Source organism: Triturus cristatus, chromosome 4_1 (assembly GCF_964204655.1).
Source record: "Triturus cristatus chromosome 4_1, aTriCri1.1, whole genome shotgun sequence".
In the NCBI taxonomy this organism is placed as follows: domain Eukaryota; kingdom Metazoa; phylum Chordata; class Amphibia; order Caudata; family Salamandridae; genus Triturus; species Triturus cristatus.
In genome coordinates, this window is record NC_140585.1 from 798,218,230 (window position 1) to 798,237,213 (window position 18,984).

Genomic DNA, 18,984 nt, shown 5'->3' on the forward strand with positions numbered 1-18,984 from the left:
ACGCAGCAAAAAATCTACAACAAGGACAAAAAATGCACACAGCAAGCTAGCCATGACCCCCAAATACACAAAACACACCCCACTGACACAACCACATAGCAAAAAGAAATATACAAATCCCAGGACAACACACCTGACAGCAATACCCCAATTGGACACACCCACATAGCTGAGTATAAAACCAGCCCCTTCCCTAACCACAATCCTTTGCAATACTCCATGAGAGAAGGGACACATACCCCAGCTGAGAGGAGAGGCAAAGAACACAACATCACTAGCTACACCACACACAGCACCACCACAACTAATCCCCCTGCACAACACACACCATACACATCACAACCACACCCACCGCTCACACTCCTGCACCGACAACCACTTTGCACACCACACTCCATGGCCACACAGAAAATGCCCAAATTCACAGAGAGTGAGTTGACAGTCATGGAAGATGAGATAGACAGACTGGAACCACAGCTTTTTGGTAGCCTGGTCCAACAGACACCATTAGCCACAAGGACACAATTGTGGGCAAGGATAGTCCAAAGGGTCAATGCAGTAGGGACCACCCCAAGATCAATAAAGGAGATCATGAAGAGGTGGCATGATCTAAAGAGGGTTGTCAAGGAGAGGAGGAGCAAGAACTGTGAGCTGGCTCAGAGGACTGGCGGTGGCCCTCCCATTCCACAAAAACAAATCACACTATGGGAGGAGAAGGTGCTTGCCATACTGCATCCAGAGAGTCTCACAGGAGTAGCCGGGGGAGTGGAGGCTGAGTGGAGGCTGGTAAGTACAAACAAATGACTACCACCACTCTGCAATGTACTGTCTTGCACAACTACAAAGCTACACCACCTAGGACAAATCCCATCCATCTGCACCACACACTCACAAAATCATGTCTCACAGATCCAACATTCACCCACTCCCATTCACCCCAAATGTAGCTACCAACATTACCATGGGGGCATGTGTACAGGCAGACAGCACTACAACTCCCACCAGGCCCCTTTGTCCCACAGCATCTGCAAGATGGATCCCTCCACCCACCCCACCCAGAAGCATGTGTCAGCCATTACATTACCCTCATCAAACTTACAGGTAGGCAGACATCTTCCCTGGGAGGGTGTTTGGGGTGGGAGGACTGCACTACCACTCCCACCATGCCCCCTGGCCCACACCTCAGCAGGATGGAGCCCTACCCCCACCCCACCCAGAAGCAGTTGGTAGCCAATGCAGTACACCAAACAAACTTACAGGTAGGTAGCCATCTTCACAATGAGGGTGTTTGGGGGTGGGAGGCCTGTACCACTACTCCCACCATGCCCCCTGTTCCACACCTCAGCAAGATGGAGCCCTCCCCTCACCCCACCAAGAAGCATGTGTCAGCCATTACATAATCCACATAAAACTTACAGGTAGGTAGCCATCTTCCCTGGGAGGGTGTTTGGGGTGGGAGGCCTGCACTACCACTCCCACCATGCCCCCTGGCCCACACCTCAGCAGGATGGAGCACTCACTCCCACCCAGAAGCATGTGGCATCCATTGCATTGTTCACCTCCACCTAACAGGTAGGCAGCCATCTTGCCATGGAGGCTGTTTGGGGGTGGGAGGCCTACACTACCACTCCCACCATGTCCCCTGCCCCCACCTGAGCAGGATGGAGCCCTCCCCCACCCCACCCCAAAGCATTTGCAAGCCATTGCAGTAAACCTACCACAAGAGATGGGACGACATCAGCCGGCTGGCAAAGAACGTGGCGGAGATGACCTTGGGGCTGCTTCCTCGCAATGGGCATTTGGCACGGCGCAGCATGACACCACTAATGGGGCGCAACTTGGCGGTAACACAGCCTGAGCTGGATGCACGTTTGAAGGAGCATCAGCAGCAAGCCAGGGGTGAGCATTTGGGGAGTCTGACTTTGGCTGGGAGTGGCTGTATGTGTACAGAGCCTGTGCCAGCGCTGGCCTATGTGATGTTGGTAGTGGGATGCTGTGGCATGTAAGTGGCTGCTGGGCTGGGTGCCGGTGGCATGCATTTGCCCTACCTGTAATTACAAAGGTGATTTGGATGCTGTGCATTCACATTACATTCTGAGTTGTGCTCTTCAGGTTTCTTCAGCATTGGGGTAGTCTTGGGAATCCCATGGGAGGGAACGGCAGTGTGCCCGATATGACTGAGCCTTCATCAATGCGTCCATTGCATGCACCCAGATTGGGGAGGCCTACACATCTGACAGCAATGTGCACCATTCTATTGTCCCCAAAGAACAACATGGTGGGTGGCATGGGCTAATGTCCATTGTGGACTGTCATGTGGTAGTCTGGGTCTGTGTTGTCCCCTCCTGTTCCATCCAGATCTGTCATTGGCAACAAGTACTGTGCCCCCATCATGTCCCTAGCTGTGCTCAGAGCTAGTTGTGTGTCTGTTTGAACAGAGCCACAAGCAGGGTGTTGTGCTGTGTGGTCATCACATGGCTCACTCATGCCTGAGTTTCCAGTTTCCATGCACTGCTTGAGTCTATATAGTGAGTTGGCATGATGTGATTGTACAGGGTGGTGTGCGACATGTAGATTTGGTCATCTTTTGTAATGCATTGCTTGCATATGTTTGTTCTGTTGCTGTCACTGACCTGACCCTACATCTCTCTCTCTCATGCAGCATCATCTGTGGTCACGGAGGGACAGGAGACGGACACCAGTGGGGGTGAAACTAGCACAATAGCTGCACAGGAGCCCAGTGACACCGATGTCACCAGCGCCTCAGAGGGGGACACGAGTCTGCTGGAGGAATCTCAGCCTGAGACGCAAAGCACCACATCATCCGATGCCAGTGGGGATGCATCCATGTTGGAGGGCATAGGGAATGGGGACTCTGCATAGTCTTCCACCACACAGCGGCCAGTGCCCACCCTCCCAGCCACTTCCTCTGGTGCTGCCCATGTCCGCCTCAGTAAGAGGGGAAGAGTGTTGAGTCTGTGGACCATTTGCACCAGCTGTGTGTAGGCCAGACAGCTCTCCTCAATGCCTTCATTGACCACGACAAGAAATTGGCCCAGGTGGTTGCTTTCATGGAGGGCATGCATTCAGACGTGGTTGGGCTGCACCGTACAGTCCGGGCTTTGTCATCAACAGTGACGTCTGCCCTTCAACAGGCACATACTCACAGTCCAGCTCCGTTCCTTTCTTCACACCCCTGGCAGTGGCCACGTCTGACGATAGTGACCACGGTCCACATACATGAAAGTCACGATACAGCACACGAAGCACACAGCAGCAGTAACCCAAGCAGTCCCAGCCGCAGACACCATCCCCACAGAAGACCAAAGCCACCCCAGAGCGTAGGGAGAAAAGCCCGTCAGGCGACGCCAGTGGACAAAAAACAAAGCAGCAGACCTCAGGCACACATGCCTCAGAGGCATCCCCATCCAAGGACTCTCCTGGCCCTAAAGCATCGTGCAAAGAGAAGCATGCAGTGTCTGTGCCCACCGAGGAGGTGGTGCATGCCAACGGTACACCTAGGAAGGGCTCCAAGGCAGATTGACCCAACACCTCGACTCCCATTCCAAGCCCAGTGAAGCAGGGTCTGGAGGGCACTGTAGGGGTAACACCTAGTAAACAGGGGAAGGGGGGGCAGAGGCGAAGCCAGGCAAAGCGTTCCGCTGGGTCCAGCACATCACCAGAGGGGGTACCAGCACCTGCACCTGATACAGCTATGGTGGTGAGACCTTTTATAAACAAGAGGCATATGAACTGCATAGAAGCCCCACAAGTTTGGCCCCAGCCCACACACCAGTGGTGTGCAATGTCTTCCCGCCCTTTCCCCACTATGATGGACAGCTCACTCGAGGGACCCCGGCGCTCATCGGCGCACTTGCAAAAGTTACAGACACACATGGTCGCTGGAGACAACTCTTCTGGCCCTTTACGCAGCTGTAGTGTAGGAAAAGCACTATATATTTACCCACGAGGTAGCACTTACTGATTAGCCAGTAGAAAGTACTCCATTTGAGTAGAGGTATTGCAAAAAACAGTGGCACTTCTTGGATAAATATGCAGGGCAGGATTGCTTCTGGCACGATGCTCCTGTCACAAAAATTAAACCTCAACAGGAAGCACTTACAGATATAAAAGCAGGTGCCCGAGTTGAAGGTCAAATTCAGTAACGCATTAATCAGCCCAAAATCTCCGCGAGGATGCAAAATTTTGCATGTATGGAGAGATTTTTTTGCCGTTTCTCAAAATTTTGCCCACCCTTAATCATGTATGTGTGTTCTTCCTTTATGTTTGCCCAGTGGTGTATGTGTGTGGTCATCTTGTGATGGCCAGTCATCCTAGTCCCATGGCTTACTTTCCATTTGTGCTCTTGGATGGTCAGGTAGTGTGCAGTGTGAAGGGGGTGTGTTTGTGGGGAGTGTTGATGTGTGCAGGCCTCTGCATTGTCAACTACACACGTGTTACCCAGGGGTTGTGTGCCTGTTGTTTTGATTGTTCAGCTCGGTGGATGTTGTTGTATGCACATGTGTGAGTTGTATGTTGCGCACTGTGCAGTGTGTTGGTGTGTCCTTGCAGTTCTGTCTACTTGTTGTTTTTGTCACTTGTGAGTATGCAGAGTGTGTGACTGGCAAGTCAGTGTTGTGTTTTGTTGCACATCCATGTGTCTTGTTGCTGTTTGTGGGGACTGTACAGACCTTCTGTTCCACACTGACATTGTGGTTGTGTTTTCTCATGCCTTGCTGTCACATGGTACCTTCTTGCCTCCAGTGTGGCATGTTGTGTGTGTTGTCATACCATCCCCTATCTGTGCTTCAGATGCCTACCCATTGTGGGTCTGCACTCCCTCTCTTTGTGTATGGTACACTCCTGCCATGTCCGCTACTGACATGCGGTACATTTCACTTTGGTGTCAGCTGTCCCCTTGGTTTACATGTGTGTGTGCCTCCCCATCACTTCATTTGTGACACTGTGCTTTGTGGTGCAGTTCTTTGGCCAGGGTCAATGTGTCACTCAGGGCATTTCCCCAATGGGTTGTATGTGATGTTCTGGTGCTGTTTGTCAGTCATGGTTGCTCCTATGCAGTTCAACTGTGTGTGCTGCCCAGTCCTCTGGTCAGGTTGTTTCCACCTTTGTGTCCCAGACTTGTGCATCTGTTGGTGTTGTGTTGGATGTATATGTGTTGGCTGTGTTATTGCTTCACTTCCTGGGTGTGCTGTTGTCTTTGTGCTGTGCTGATTGGTGTTGTGTGGGTTGCTGTTCTGTCACTGATGTCTGTGTGTATCTGGTATGCTTGGTGTTCACACATAGCTTGTTGTGCATGCAGTGCTGTGTGTGTATGTTGGGTTGTCATTGCCTGGTGTACATCCCCTGATGTCCTGCTGTGTTTGCTATGTGATTTTTCTGCCTGTGCATCCGTTGTTTGTTTGATGTGGCTGTGTTGTTCTGTGATGCTGCACTTCTTGTGTGTGTTGTGGTATGTTGTCTGTGCATTGTTCCTGAGTGATGAGGTTGTGCACTCCTGTTGTGTCTGTGCTCCCACTGCCTTTCCACAGTTTCGCTGAACAGGGCATGTCTGTTGTTGTTGTGGTTCTGTGTGTGTTTCTGTTGGGTTATGTGTTTGTGTGTTGTTTTTGTTTAGACATTTGTTTCGGCATCCCTGTGTGTGTGTGATGTTTGTGGCTGACCCCAGGGTGTGTGGCCCAGGGTGTGTGGTTGTTTGTGTGTGTATTGACTGGCAAGTATTGCCAGGCTTCAGTGGGTTTGGCACTGGTGTTGTGTGCTGCTGGTGTGAGGGGGGTATGTGTGTAGATTCCTACTTGTGTTTGTCAGTCATGGAGTGTGTCAGTGGGCCCTGTGTATAGTGCTGCTGGTGTACTCCTGTGAAGTAGTTGTATAGATGTGTGGCTGTTCACAGTTTGACTTCAGGGCCTTCCTTTCATCCTTGTGCCTATACGTGGTTTGCCTTGCTGTCTACCTGTGTGTTGCACTGAGCTGTCTGTGGTTGGAGTTCGCTCACTGTGCCAGCCATGTGTGCTTTGATGGTCTAATTGTGTTGTTCTCTGTTCCTTGTGTTGATGTGATGTACACATGCTTGTTGTGTGTCTCCATGGCCTTTCATTTGTGTGCAGCCCACTTTGGATTCCCTATTTGTTGTGCTCCATTGCTGTTGGCATGTGGGGTGTGTATGTGTCTGCGTGTCAGTCTGTGGTATGTATGTGTGACTGTGCAGGCTGTTTGTCCATTTGGATGTTACTTCCTTGTATGTGTTCATTTGGTGCTTGTCCTCATTTTTGTTTCCCTGAGTGTGGTGTTGTGGTGTTGTGTGTGTTTCCCTGGCCCTGTGTTACTGTGCTGTGTGTTGTGTGTTCCTGTGCAGCCACTACTGCAGTGTCTGTCTCCATGATTGTTTGTTGTATTGTGCAGGGTGTGTATTCACCTGGCTTGTTGTTGCGCATGGGGTGCACAGGAGGGGCACATGGCATGTGCCTTCATGGGGTGTGCTAGTGTGTGGTGGGTGGAGGTGTGGCCCTGTACTCTTTGTGCCCTGCCCATGCCTGGCGCTGGCCCTGCCTTCTGCATTGTGCGCATGTATTCCCTTGTGTTCGCCACTGTGGTGACATGACCGGGACATTGCTGCATGTTTGCGGTAGATGTGTGTCCAGGATGCAGAGGGGTGGCTTGGTGGCAGGTGGGTGATGTGTGGGTGCCCTTGTTGATGTGTCCCTGTCCGCACCAGGGTGTCTGATGTGGATTTGGACCCTGTGTCTGCCTGTGTGTTGTGTGTTGTGTTTGTGTTATTGCGTACCTGTGGCGGCGTCCGCGGCGGTCCATGAGTTCCTGGTGATATAGCAGGTACAGCACCGGAAATACGTGTAGAGCTGGGTCCATGGCGGTCGTGACCGGGTGGTGTGGACCGTGACTCTGGTTTCGCGCTCCGCTGTCGAGCTTCCGCCCTCTCTGGTTGGGCGGTATCTCCACTGCGGTGCGTCTGCTTGTTTGAGTCATCCTAATTTGTGGAGCAGGGCGGACGTCATTCCGCACGGCGGAGAGTCTCCATTGGCTCCCACCGCCGCGGAGGTGGGTGCACTTTGATGTCGGTGCACGTCGCACCGCGGCGGTCAGGAAAGGGGCTATGTTTGGCCATACTAATATGGTGGACGTGAGGACCGCTGCTCGCGGGTGGAAAAAAGCATTTTTCCGCACTGCCAGCAACACGGTGGTGCCACCGCCCGACATCCTAATGGACCCCAAAGTTGTAATTCAATATTAGTGTTTGCTCCGAGCAGCGCAAGGATTATTACCCCTATGAACCCTAGCTGTTTCAAAGACACTCCAAATGGGCAGGCCTCCCGTCAGCAAACAGTGGCCTCACCTAGTAGGTATACTTCTTCTTTTCTCCAAAGTACAACCGGCAGGCATCCTTCAATATTAATTCCAAAAGAACATTTGATGTGCAAATCTAGACGCCCAGCCTCTCGGGTCCGGGGCTCGCTAGCGGACATCACTGCTCCATATTGCATACGTACAATCCTCCCAACTCTGGAAGAATGACGAGTCCACCAAATGGAGTATGATCCTACATTCTTTATTACAGAGAGTCCTCCCTGACATATTTCAGCCTCCATAGGTCTTAATCATATGGACAGTAACGTTGTGGGTTGCTCCGATTTTTGAACACCAAAGTGTTTTACATATTATACATGATTCCTCGTTATGTATTTTCATATTAAATGTTTATCTCAGGATATACAGCTTACAAAAGTTTTTTTCTTCAAAACTATATCCAAATATCCTTGGGCCTTCATGAGGGAGCCTGACTGCTCTGTGCTACTAGAGGGTAAGCACAGGTTAATTTAGGTGGTGTATCTGACTTACCATGACTAGAATTGTGGCTCCTGCTTGGACAGGATGTATACTCTGCCAACCAGAAACATAAATTTCTAACAGTGTCGGCAAACTCTTGACTGGTAAAGAGTTTAGTGAGTAGACATTCAACAAAGATGTCGGGGCGACTCATGTTTGTGGAATCCACAACACCTATAATCTGAAGATTATTATGGCGGGATCATGCTTCAAGATCTTCGTTCTTGGCCACAGTTGATTTAAGCAGTTTTTCTATCTTCTCAAGCCATTTCATGACATTGGTGGCATCATCTACCATTTGGAAATTCACTGTTCCGCACCATCTAGTCTGACTGTATGCCAATCTATCCTCTAGCCCATGCAATCAAGCTTGCGTGTGAGGGTGTCAGAGTGGGTAACAATGCACTTTACTCCTATGCAAAGTTCTGCCATGATGGCTGCAGCACCATCCAACGGGGCCATCACACTGTCCCCAGGCGAGGCCTCTTCAGAGTCAGAAAGCAAGTATTGTCGTCTTGCACTCCCTGGGCTGCTCAAAGAAGAGCTTCTCTGTTTAAGGTCAACACGCTCCATGGTGAAAGCAGAGGAGGTTTGGGAGGAGCCCAGGTGCCACAAACCAGGCATCAGCGTAGGGCTCTTCAAACTGCAAGAGGCACAAAATGCAGCAGGGTATGATTTATTGAGGCATCAGGTCCCAATCCAGGCATTAATGGCTGGCAAGAAGGTCATGGAGCAGAGAGCCCAAGCTCCCACAGTGCATACAGTAACCTTTGTAGGAAGAGGGCGCCTTATTGAAGAGAGCTGGCGTCCTTGTGGGGGAATACTCTTACAGCTCAAGAGGTGGATCGCGCTGGGTAGACAAAGTTCCTCAGGCGGGAGGGGAGTAATGTAGAGGGGGTGGGCCAGTCCACCCCACACCAGGAGTCAGCGAGGCCACGGGGCGTCCCAGAATAACTCAAGGAAGCAACACAGCAATCAGAAAGTTTGCTATCCTCTGAGCAGAGGGCGCATCGTAGCTACACGCCCCCGCAGTCCACAACTTACCCCTGGCAATGAGGTATTCATCAGATAATAGTCAGACCGATCTGTCTCTTGGGTTGCTACCATGTCACCAGCATCACTTAGGCTCCTAGATGGAGTCGGATGCTGTCAGAAAATCGTTTTTTTCGGGTCATTGACTCCAGAGCTTCACAGTCGTGTGGCCATCTTGGACGCAGACATGGCCACTCCCCATTACAATGTCAATTTAACCTTTAGTTTTTCCATGAATTTCTGTGATCTTTTTTTAAAGGTAAAGTGTATTAATATTAACATACCTAACTATAATGTCAATTTAACCTTTGTTTTTTAGTGAATTTCTGAGGCTTTTTGAAACTGAAGTTACAATATAAAAAGGTATCATTTTAGGTAAGCTAGACCTATTAGCTTGTTAAAGGGTTAGAACACCAAAATATAAAAATCTGGCCTATTGGCCTTAGCAGGGAATCAACACATCAACCTATGTAAAGCAGATTGTTAGACTTGGCCTTTTCTGCAGGGTCATCCCCAAACTTTTTGCCTTCACACTTCTGTTTTCTGAACCCGTTTTTGTTTTCTTTTAGGCAATTGCGCACTTTACCACTGCTAACCAGTACTTACACCCAATTGGCACATTTAATTCAAGCACACTCTACTTTTGGTGATCCTACTGCCTAGAAGCCACAATCAACATACAATGATTTCAGCAAATGAAAAGGAGCCTAGAGTTACAAAACAAGAGTATCACTATATGTTAATCAACAGATTTGGACTGTTCTATATCGGTAATTTAATACGATGTAAGCATTGGGGAGTCTTGTGTGTCCATTTAAAATCCAGCTTTATTCAATGTTTCAATATACAGGAGTTGTCTATTCAGCCCAGCCAACATGTTTTGTCCGTTGATTAACAGAGTGATACTCTTGTTTTGTAGCCTTTTAAACATGTCTCAGGCATCCCATTGCAGCCTGTGTGTGCAGTTTAAACTGCCATTTCGACCTGGCAAAATATACCTTTTGCCAGGTCTAAACCTTGCTTTTTATACATGCAAGTCACCCCATGGCAAGCCCATTGAGTAGTGTGTAGTGGATTAAAAAAGTTGGACATGCACTTTTAACTTTGACATGTCCTGATAGTGAAAAACTCTGAAATCTTTTCACTACTGCAAGCCCTGCCTCTCCCATAGGATAACTTTGGGTTAACCTATTACATTTATTAAGTGATTGCTTTCAATTGGGAGCAGGTAGGAATATCACGTTTGGTGTCTTAAGAATTGTAACTCAAAACCCCATTTAATGGTCAGATATTAAGCCTGCATCCTGGGTCAAATGACTCGGTGTAGCCGGCAGTTGGTCTTTGTGTATTGCTCCCAGACAGTGAGAGACGGATCATAGGTGTTGGCAGGATGGGCCATCTCTGACTTGATAAGGGGAGGGGTAACTGTCTCCTACCACGCGTGTACATCACAAAGGCTGTGCCTGAGCACACTCACAAAGTGTATGGCACTAGTCTATTGTGGCACCAGATAAGCTGGGACCAGGACAGGGAGATAGGAAATTCCAAACACCTCTTGGGGTGGAAACCTTCAGAACATTCCCCCCCCCCCGTCCGTTTCTATCTTCTCCATTTTCTTTTTGTTTTGTTGGTCATTTAGACCTACAAGAAACAATACACAAAACGTATTTAAAAAAAGACGGAAAAAAAAGGTTCCCTTAAGAATTGCCAAAATATTTTCTATAATAAAGAGCTTGTGCTAATATTAACCATATTTTTTAGGTACCTGAACAATAGATATGAAATTATTAATATACTAATAAAAGGTCAATAATACGATGTTGAACATATAGTTTCTGTGCCATGTTGTCTGTTCTTTCCTCGTGAAAGGAAGTGCTTGAAGCAGATTTTTGAGGACACAAGTTTTATACTCAGTTATATTCCTTATCTTGTTTCTTCTTATAAAGTGTATATTTTTGTTGAAGGGGCAGAAAGTTTTTGGTTGGAATGTGATCTCTTTGGCCATTGCTTCCCACTAACCTTTTTACTATTAAGGTTAAGGTGTGTAGAAGGAGTAGATACTTTTGCAGTAGTCTTAGAATTTGTTTTCTGTAGGTGTCTTTCTGTCTGTTCCATTAGTTTCTTTCTCCTCTCTGTGCTGTAGAATGTCAATTTTTTCTTCTGAAGGTATTGTTTTGTAGGCAAATCTGTTTTAGAAAAAGTACATAAATAAGTATATCTTATTGTCCTAATACAAAAGGTAACTTTGTTATTGTATTTTCAAACTGTATTCCATAAAGCAACATACTAGTTTTCTTAATAAAAAATATGTAGATGGAGGTGATGAGGTATATTTTCCAAATTCTCTGTAATATCTTTGTGGAAGAAATTGAAATGTATTGCTTTACACAGTCACCAGAGTGGTCATGGTTGTTGCGGCCGTTAAGTATTTGGGTGTGTTCATAGCCCATTTTGTGTTATAAACTAATGACTTATTGCTTAAATTCTCCTCTATAATTGTTATCTATTTTTCTATTTCTTTTCATACTTCAGCGACCAGAAATGTGTGTTTTGTGGTATTAGACAGTAGATATAGCCCACATTGTGTTAATAACCGACCACATAATGTTTTACTTGTAATGTAATGTAATGTAAAGTAGACTTGTAAAGCGCACTATCACCCCACGGGTATCCTGGCACTGTTCATTGTATTTCTTATCTATTTGTGTATTGTTTCTTGTCTATTTGTGTACTGTGATCAGAAATGGTTGTTTCTGAAGCTTTTGTAATAGTTGTGAAACTTCATTGCTGCAGACTAGTTTAATTTATTACATCATTGTTTTGTAGTATTGTGCTACATTAGCTGTCCAATTCGAATGTAATCCAATCATTGTCCTTGTTTTCCAAACTGTCAATTTTAAGTAGCTTCCTACTGGACAATCATCTAGCCCTGTCTATATTTGTTTGCCTGGCTCTGTGTTCCTCATTCTTATATATCACTGCAGGTGCAAGGTGGCTTGTTGTAAAAAGTTTAATTGTTTGAGCCAGAGAGCATTCGAAACAAGCATTTGCAATGCAATAGGTCTCGCATTGACGCGAGTTTGAGCTATTTACATTGCAAATAACAATGCCTTTTATTTTTGTTTTCTTTTTAAAAACATAAATAAAAGGCATTGGTATTTACTATGCCAATAACTTAAACTCGCGTAACTGCAAGACCTATTGCATTGCAAATGCTTGTTATAAATTAGCCTTAGCTGCCCTGCAAATAAGAACAGTCTGGCATGAACTGCCATGCCACGCTCCCTCCGAACAGGAAAACAAGTACTGTGCACAAGTGCACATACCTGTGCCGCAAGTAGGACTTTCAAGGGGATGGGCCTGGCAGGGTAACTAAAAAGCGACTTTAAATATTGAGTTCTTTTCGTGCTCAATATTCATGTCTTTCACGTTACTGATTAAAACACTGATCGATTTTACGACTGTAAAAACCCTTACGATATGCCATATCAACCATGCAATCCTTGTTTTCTGTAGCTTTTTTCATGCACCATATGACTCTTATATTGTTCACACTTTGGACTGAGTCACCTCCAAGTGAATTCAAGTTTGGTGAGGCGGGGGAAGGAGTGTTTATGACAGGGAGCACTTGAGATTTCTATAATTGACGTGAAGGCAGTGCGAGTTTTTCAGTGCCTGTCAGTGAGTCATAAAGGTGTGCAGATTACATGCACATCCAAACCTTGGCCTCTCTACAGAGCGCACACAGCGATGGTTACATATGTGCCACCTGGGATTGGGGGGAAGGTATGAGATATGCACATGGAGGATTTCAGAAAGATGGGGAATAAAATGGGTCTTAGCGGCTAAACTGAGTGAGAGAATGCAGACGAAAGTGGTGTGAAGGTGAGAACAGAAGTGACAGACACTCCAAAGACCACTAACATTCCAAAGACATTAGTAGTGTTTAAGTAAGTCTCATATTTTCAGAGTATGAAGCTGTTACAATTATAATTGTTCACTACAAAATTACTGCTGTGATTCATGGATCTGATATTTCTAAGAAGTGTTGGCAATGCAATAGGTTGGGCTTGTTTTATGCCAGTTATATTGCCTAACAAAAGATAGAGATTCAGTTGGGCTGGAGAGAGGGTCGAGTTCCTTGCTTTCCAACCTGGGGGCAGTAAGATGTGATCTCAGGGGTGTGCAAACCTGCACCCTGAGCTGGAATGCAGAGTGCCACCAGCTGCCAGAGTGGTGTGTGCTGCATGCTCTTTGTGGAGGTTGTGCACTTTTTAGTTAAACCACAGATGTGACTGGTTCGTGGAGGGATACAACACAAAGCCATAGCTTCACTCTGTGGAGGGTCTAAGGTGGTTGAGGCCGTCTGTCTGTGGGTGGGGTGGGGGCTGGAAGACAGCTGAATCACTGAAGTCTGGTGAGGGACATTTCTGAGTGAAGCTGAGTCCATGCCGAGTGGCACCCTGCCGGGTGGGGGCGCTGTGCTGATGTGGACTATTTACTCTGGGTGGGGGTGTTTGTGCTGGAGGGCTGCGCGGCTCTGCCTGCCTTGGCTCCGCACACATAATATACTGTTCTCTGAAGATAATTGCTTTCCGTGGTGCGCGTCGCCTCACAGTGGCACCGCTCAGCAGGGCAGGAGGATTTAATATGACAACATTACTACCCCGTATGTAGCGCCGTAACCCCATGGGTGATATCCAAGTGCTGTAAATAACGAGCGGTATTATCACGGGCGGTCGTGGTACGCATTTTATCCAGTCAAGAACGGTTTGCTTTTGGATAAATAAAACAAACAAATCCGTTGTAATTGTGTAGCAGATCTAATCTAACATATGGGACTGGACGTACTGGGAGAATAAAACTTTCAAATATTTTGAAACTTTCGTATGCCGGGGGCGCAAAGACAGCCAGCCCATCTGCACATATGTTGTGTCTGAAGCGTTGTGTGCAACTGGAAAGGACATGCCATAGATGTAACTTCTGCAGCAAGTATTCAAATCCGAATATGCATGGATGATTCAGACATACAGAGAGGGGAGGCTGAGACTTACACTGAGTATATATAGCTATATAGGCGCATACACCTATAGATCTGAGTGGTAACCTATATACACCATTAGCTAATCAAACTCATTTATTTTCTGACTCGTGTCTCTCTATTATAATCGAGTCGATTTTACAGGTTCTCCTGGTGCACACACAGCGTACGTCCCCCCGAAAATGACAAGAGAAGGTGGTGTCTAATTCAAGTACGCTGTCAAATAGACTGGCGGGTGAGCGTGGCCGTGTGTGGGGTATATCTGTGTGTGTGGCTATATGTGTGGATGTCTCTTGGGCATATCTGTATGTGGGGATGCCTCGGTTTATCTGTATGTGTGGCTGTCTCGGTGTATCTGTATGTGTGGATGTCTCTTGAGTGGCTGTGTGTGTGGATGTCTCTTGGGTGTATGTGTATGGTTGTATGTGTGGATGTCTCTTGGGTGGCTGTGTGTGGCTGTATGTGTGGATGTTTCTTGGGCGTAGATGTATGTGTGGATGTCTCTTGGGTGGCTGTGTGTGGCTGTATGTGTGGATGTTTCTTAGGCGTAGATGTATGTGTGGATGTCTCTTGGGTGTATGTGTATGGCTGTATGTTTGGATGTCTCTTGGGTGGCTGTGTGTGACTGGACTGTGTGTGTGGATTTCTCTTGGGCATATCTGTATGTGCGGATGTCTCGGGTGTATCTGTATGTGTGAATGTCTCTGGGTTTATCTATCTGTGGCTGTATGTGTGGATGTCTCTTGGGTGGCTGTATCTGTGGATATCTCTTGGGTATATGTGTATGGCTGTATGTGTGGATGTCTCTTGGGTGGCTGTGTGTGGTCCTTCTGTGTGGATGTCTCTTGGGTGTATCTGTATGTGTATGGCTGTATGTGGGGATGTCTCTTTGGTGGCTGTGTGTGGCTGTGTCTGTGAATGTCTCTTGGGTATATCTGTATGTGTGGATGTCTCTGGAGCGTTTCTGTGTGTGTGGATGTCTATTGAGTGTATCTGTGTTTGGGGTGTATCTCTGTGTCTCTGTGTGTGGGTGTCTCTGGGGTGTATCTGTGTGTGGGGGTAGGGATGTAAATGCTTGCATGTCTGTCTCGCTCTCTCTTTCTCTCTGTGTGACCATCTCACTTAAGTATTTGTAGGTTTTGTTGTGTGGGTGTGCATGCGTGTACTCAGACTGTGTTTGTGAATGTATATGTATGTGTGCTAGTGGGAGGGGGTGCGCTTGTACAGCAAGCAAAGATGTAATGTTCAAGCTGGTGTGAAAATAAGACAAACAGAGATAGAGAGAGACGGGAAGGGAGAGAAGGAAGAGTGAACATGAGAGAGAGAGTGAAGAGTGAACATGAGAGAGAGAGAGAAGAGTGAACATGAGAGAGAGAGAAGGAAGAGTTAACATGAGAGCTAGAGATAGGGAGGGGTGAAAGAGTGACCATGAGAGAGACAGGGAGAGAGAGAGAGAGGGAGCAGGAAGAGTGAACATGATAGAGACACAAAGAGAGAGAGAAGGAAGAGAGTACATGAGAGCTAGAGACAGGGAGGGTGGACCGGCTTGAAGGGGGAAATAGATGCAAGGAAGAGTTGGATGAAAAGAGAGGGAAGAGAGAGCGGAAGGTAGAGAGAAAGATCAAAAGAGAGGGCGAGAGAGGCAGGGAGAGAAGGAACAGTGAACATGAGAGGTGGGTGGGGGCCCAAAGGGCGAGATAGAGCGCAGGGAGGATTTAGATGGAAATGAGGGAAGAGAGACGATCGAAAGAGAGGACGAGAGAAAGATGTGCCAAAACAGACTGATCGAAAGAGGGGAACATGAAGGAGAGAGAGTGATCGGCGGAATGAGAGGCATCGAAAGGAAGTGCAGAGAGAGGCTTTGTTTTCTGATAATATGTAATGATGTGCACTCCACCTAGAATCGAGAAAGGCGCAAAATCCTGATTAATCAATGTAGCGCTGTGAAAGCCCAAGTACGTCCCTTGTCCACCGGGTTACTACAAGGGGTGCACATGTGATAGCAGGTGCAGAGACCCTCTGGGCTGCCTCTTAACTACCATGAGGGATGAAAGGCCACCTTTGCTTCTGTGCTGTCGGTTCAGCAATCACCGTCTCGCGCCCCTCGCATAAATAAAACAAGCTGTCGCCATTACGCACACAGCAGCGTGCTTATTTTAGCATCGCGCTTCCACTTTAAGTGAAAGTGAAAGCGCGATACAAAAATGAACACACTGCTGTCTCGCTCTGTGCCTGCCCGGAATAAACAAGGCTCTATTACAGAACCACAGATGGCCCCTATAAAGATAAGGAATTGCTTCACGACAGCCGTGAAGCAGGCGATCGAGTCCAGGTGGCCGGACGAAAAAGCGAAAGGGCTACAACCAAAAACCCTCATTTCCAATGCCAGGCCACCGTTTATCATAAACGGTGACATCAGCCAATGGAAATGAGGGGCGGGGCTTAAAGCCCTCTTCTGAAAGTCCTTGTTAGCAATAAATCTTGCTGAGCGTTCTTCGCAGTCTGAGATAATGTGTATTTCTTCTGGATTCTGTTACGGGCATGACGTCTCGGGCATAATGTCCTATTCGTGGCTCGTCCTTGTGCTTCCCCAGGATTCTCTCCTCGCGGCGCCTCTTTTTTGTACGTCTCCAGCCAGTCCCATGCATCTTTAGTAGCGTCAACATAGTGTGTATCCCCATCTAGGATAATTCGCAAGTGGGCCAGGAACATCAGGGAATACTGGAGGCCCTCGTCTCGCAGCGCTTTCTTAACTGCTACATAGGAGGCCCGCTTCCTCTGCACCTCCAAAGTAGCACAGGAAAAGAGTAACTCTGGCGTTATCTACAGTGAAGGGGCCCTCTGTCCTCGCTCTTTGCAGAACTAAATCCCTATCTTGGATGTGGAACAGGCGGGCCACCACGGGCCTCGGAGGCCTCCTCGGGGCCAGCGAATTGGCCGGTATTCTGTGGGCACTCTCCAGAGTGTAGAAAGCAGTGAGACCCTCCGGGCCACTACACTCCTGAACCCTGTTTCCAAGAAGGCCGCCATATCACCCCCCTCCGTTCCCTCCGGCAGGCCCATCACCCTGACATTGTTCCTCCAGTTACGCCCTTCCGCATCTTCGGCCCTGCGCTCCAGAATGCTCACCCTATCCGTTAGGGCTTCCATCTTCCGTGCCATATCGTTTTGCGCCGGTGTCAGCTCTGCAATGCTGGCCTCAGTTTTCTTGACCCTCTCCGAGAGCTTTTTATGTTCGTCTCTTAGTAGTCCTAGCCCCACTGCGAGAGTGCTGATATCCTGGTGGAGGGTCGCCTTCGTGTCTGCTATGGCCTCTAGTATTTGTTGAAGCTGCTGTTGCAGTTGGTCCTCCTGGGCACCCCACGGCTGGTCTGGGGCGCCATCTTCTTGGTCCCGGGGGGGATCGGCCTGGCGGCCCCTGGGTTTACCCATGGTGGTGTGGGTTCACCCCTCGTAATTGCACTCCCCACTCCGTCCGGCGTCAGGCTCTCTCCGGGAGTGGTCAAAGTCAAACCCATCTTGTTGGCTCAAGCTAGCAATGGGTACTGTTATTGTGGCATCATGCGCCGTGCCCCACGCGTTCAGCGTTAGCCTTATGTGCGAGGCCAAGGCACTGTGGTAGCTCTTAAAGTCGACCACATTACCATTTTGCTCTACCTCCTCTAGGGTCCGTTAACACACCTCCTCCTCAGCAAGCCCGCCGTTGAGTGCAGGTCTCTTTCCCAATCCTAGGGCGGTCGGCCTGCCTCACTCCAACCGCACAGGTCCTCTCTTCGGCCCAGCAGTCCTCGACTGTGCCTCTCGGGGTGTTGTCCGCATTTCTCACGTGGGTGAGGCATAGACCCACTCGTCGGTTCCCCCTTGGGCCTGTGCTCGATGTAGTCCCGACCGTTATCCAGGATGAATCTTCACAGCCAGTTAGGAGTCCCGGCTGGGGCCGCCTCCTTTCTCCTGCCCGGGAGACCCTCGCTTACAATACAGTCCCTCTTTCCGTGGACGCCCCCGGGGGTCCACCTCATTGCCACCTAACCAGGCTTCCACAGTCACTAGGAGCCAACAGTCCTGCTATAGAGCCTCTCAGTCACTGCGGCCTTCTCCGATAATATGCCGCTCCATGCAGGATCTCCTGGACTCACCCACTCCGCTGTGAATGGCCGCCACGCACCCCGGATCAATCACCAGCCCGCCGCTGCCAGCTCCAGGGGTCCCACATGTACCAGATCACCAGCAATATGTTGTCCCTCCAGGTACCCGTGCAATGCGCTGTGTTGCTTGCCTTCGGCACCACTCGCTCCAGAGGGAGACAGGCCTATGTCACGGTCTCCTCATGGGCCCGTACCCAAGAGTGCTCACGGCCTCGGTGGCACGGACAAGGGGTGCTGCGGTGCTCTCCGCTCTCTGCTCCCGCTCTGATATTCCCACTGTGGTCGTTCAGGGCACCTGCCGGCAGGAACAGAGAGTCAATGACCCGGTCGGGCCGCGATCATCTCCGATGCCGCCCTCGCTGCCATTTTGTGCAGCGTCAGCTGTCCGTGCTCTGCCACCAGTCGCAGCTCGCAGGTTGGGGCTGTCACCAGAGCAGCTCGACCCCTCTCCTCATGCCTCTGGCCCTTCACGGGGTGCTGGGGATGGTCGAATCAGTCCCGGCTGTTCGTTTAGCAAGGAGAATTAACGTGCTGATGCGGAGCTCTCTGCTAACACGTCTGCCATCGTCCTCGGCTAAGCCACGCCCCCCTGACCTTCTGTTTTTGATGGTATGCTGAACTTCATTTTTTAAACATTATGTGCCTGTCTGTAGAATCCATGTCTGGCTTAGACTGAGGGGGCCTGTTTGTGCATTCACTCTAGACAGTCACACAAAGGGATTTGAGGTGTGTCCCGCATTTCCTGAAGAGCCATCAGCAGGCTGATGGGTCTTCCTGGGCTAAAGTGGTAGGAGGAGTTGTTACTGACACCTGAATAGGGTTTTGCTGTCATCTCACAGTGCTGTCTCCCCCTCCGTGGATTGTGTCTGGAGCCAAGGCTGAGTAAGGCAAGAACCTGCGAACAAC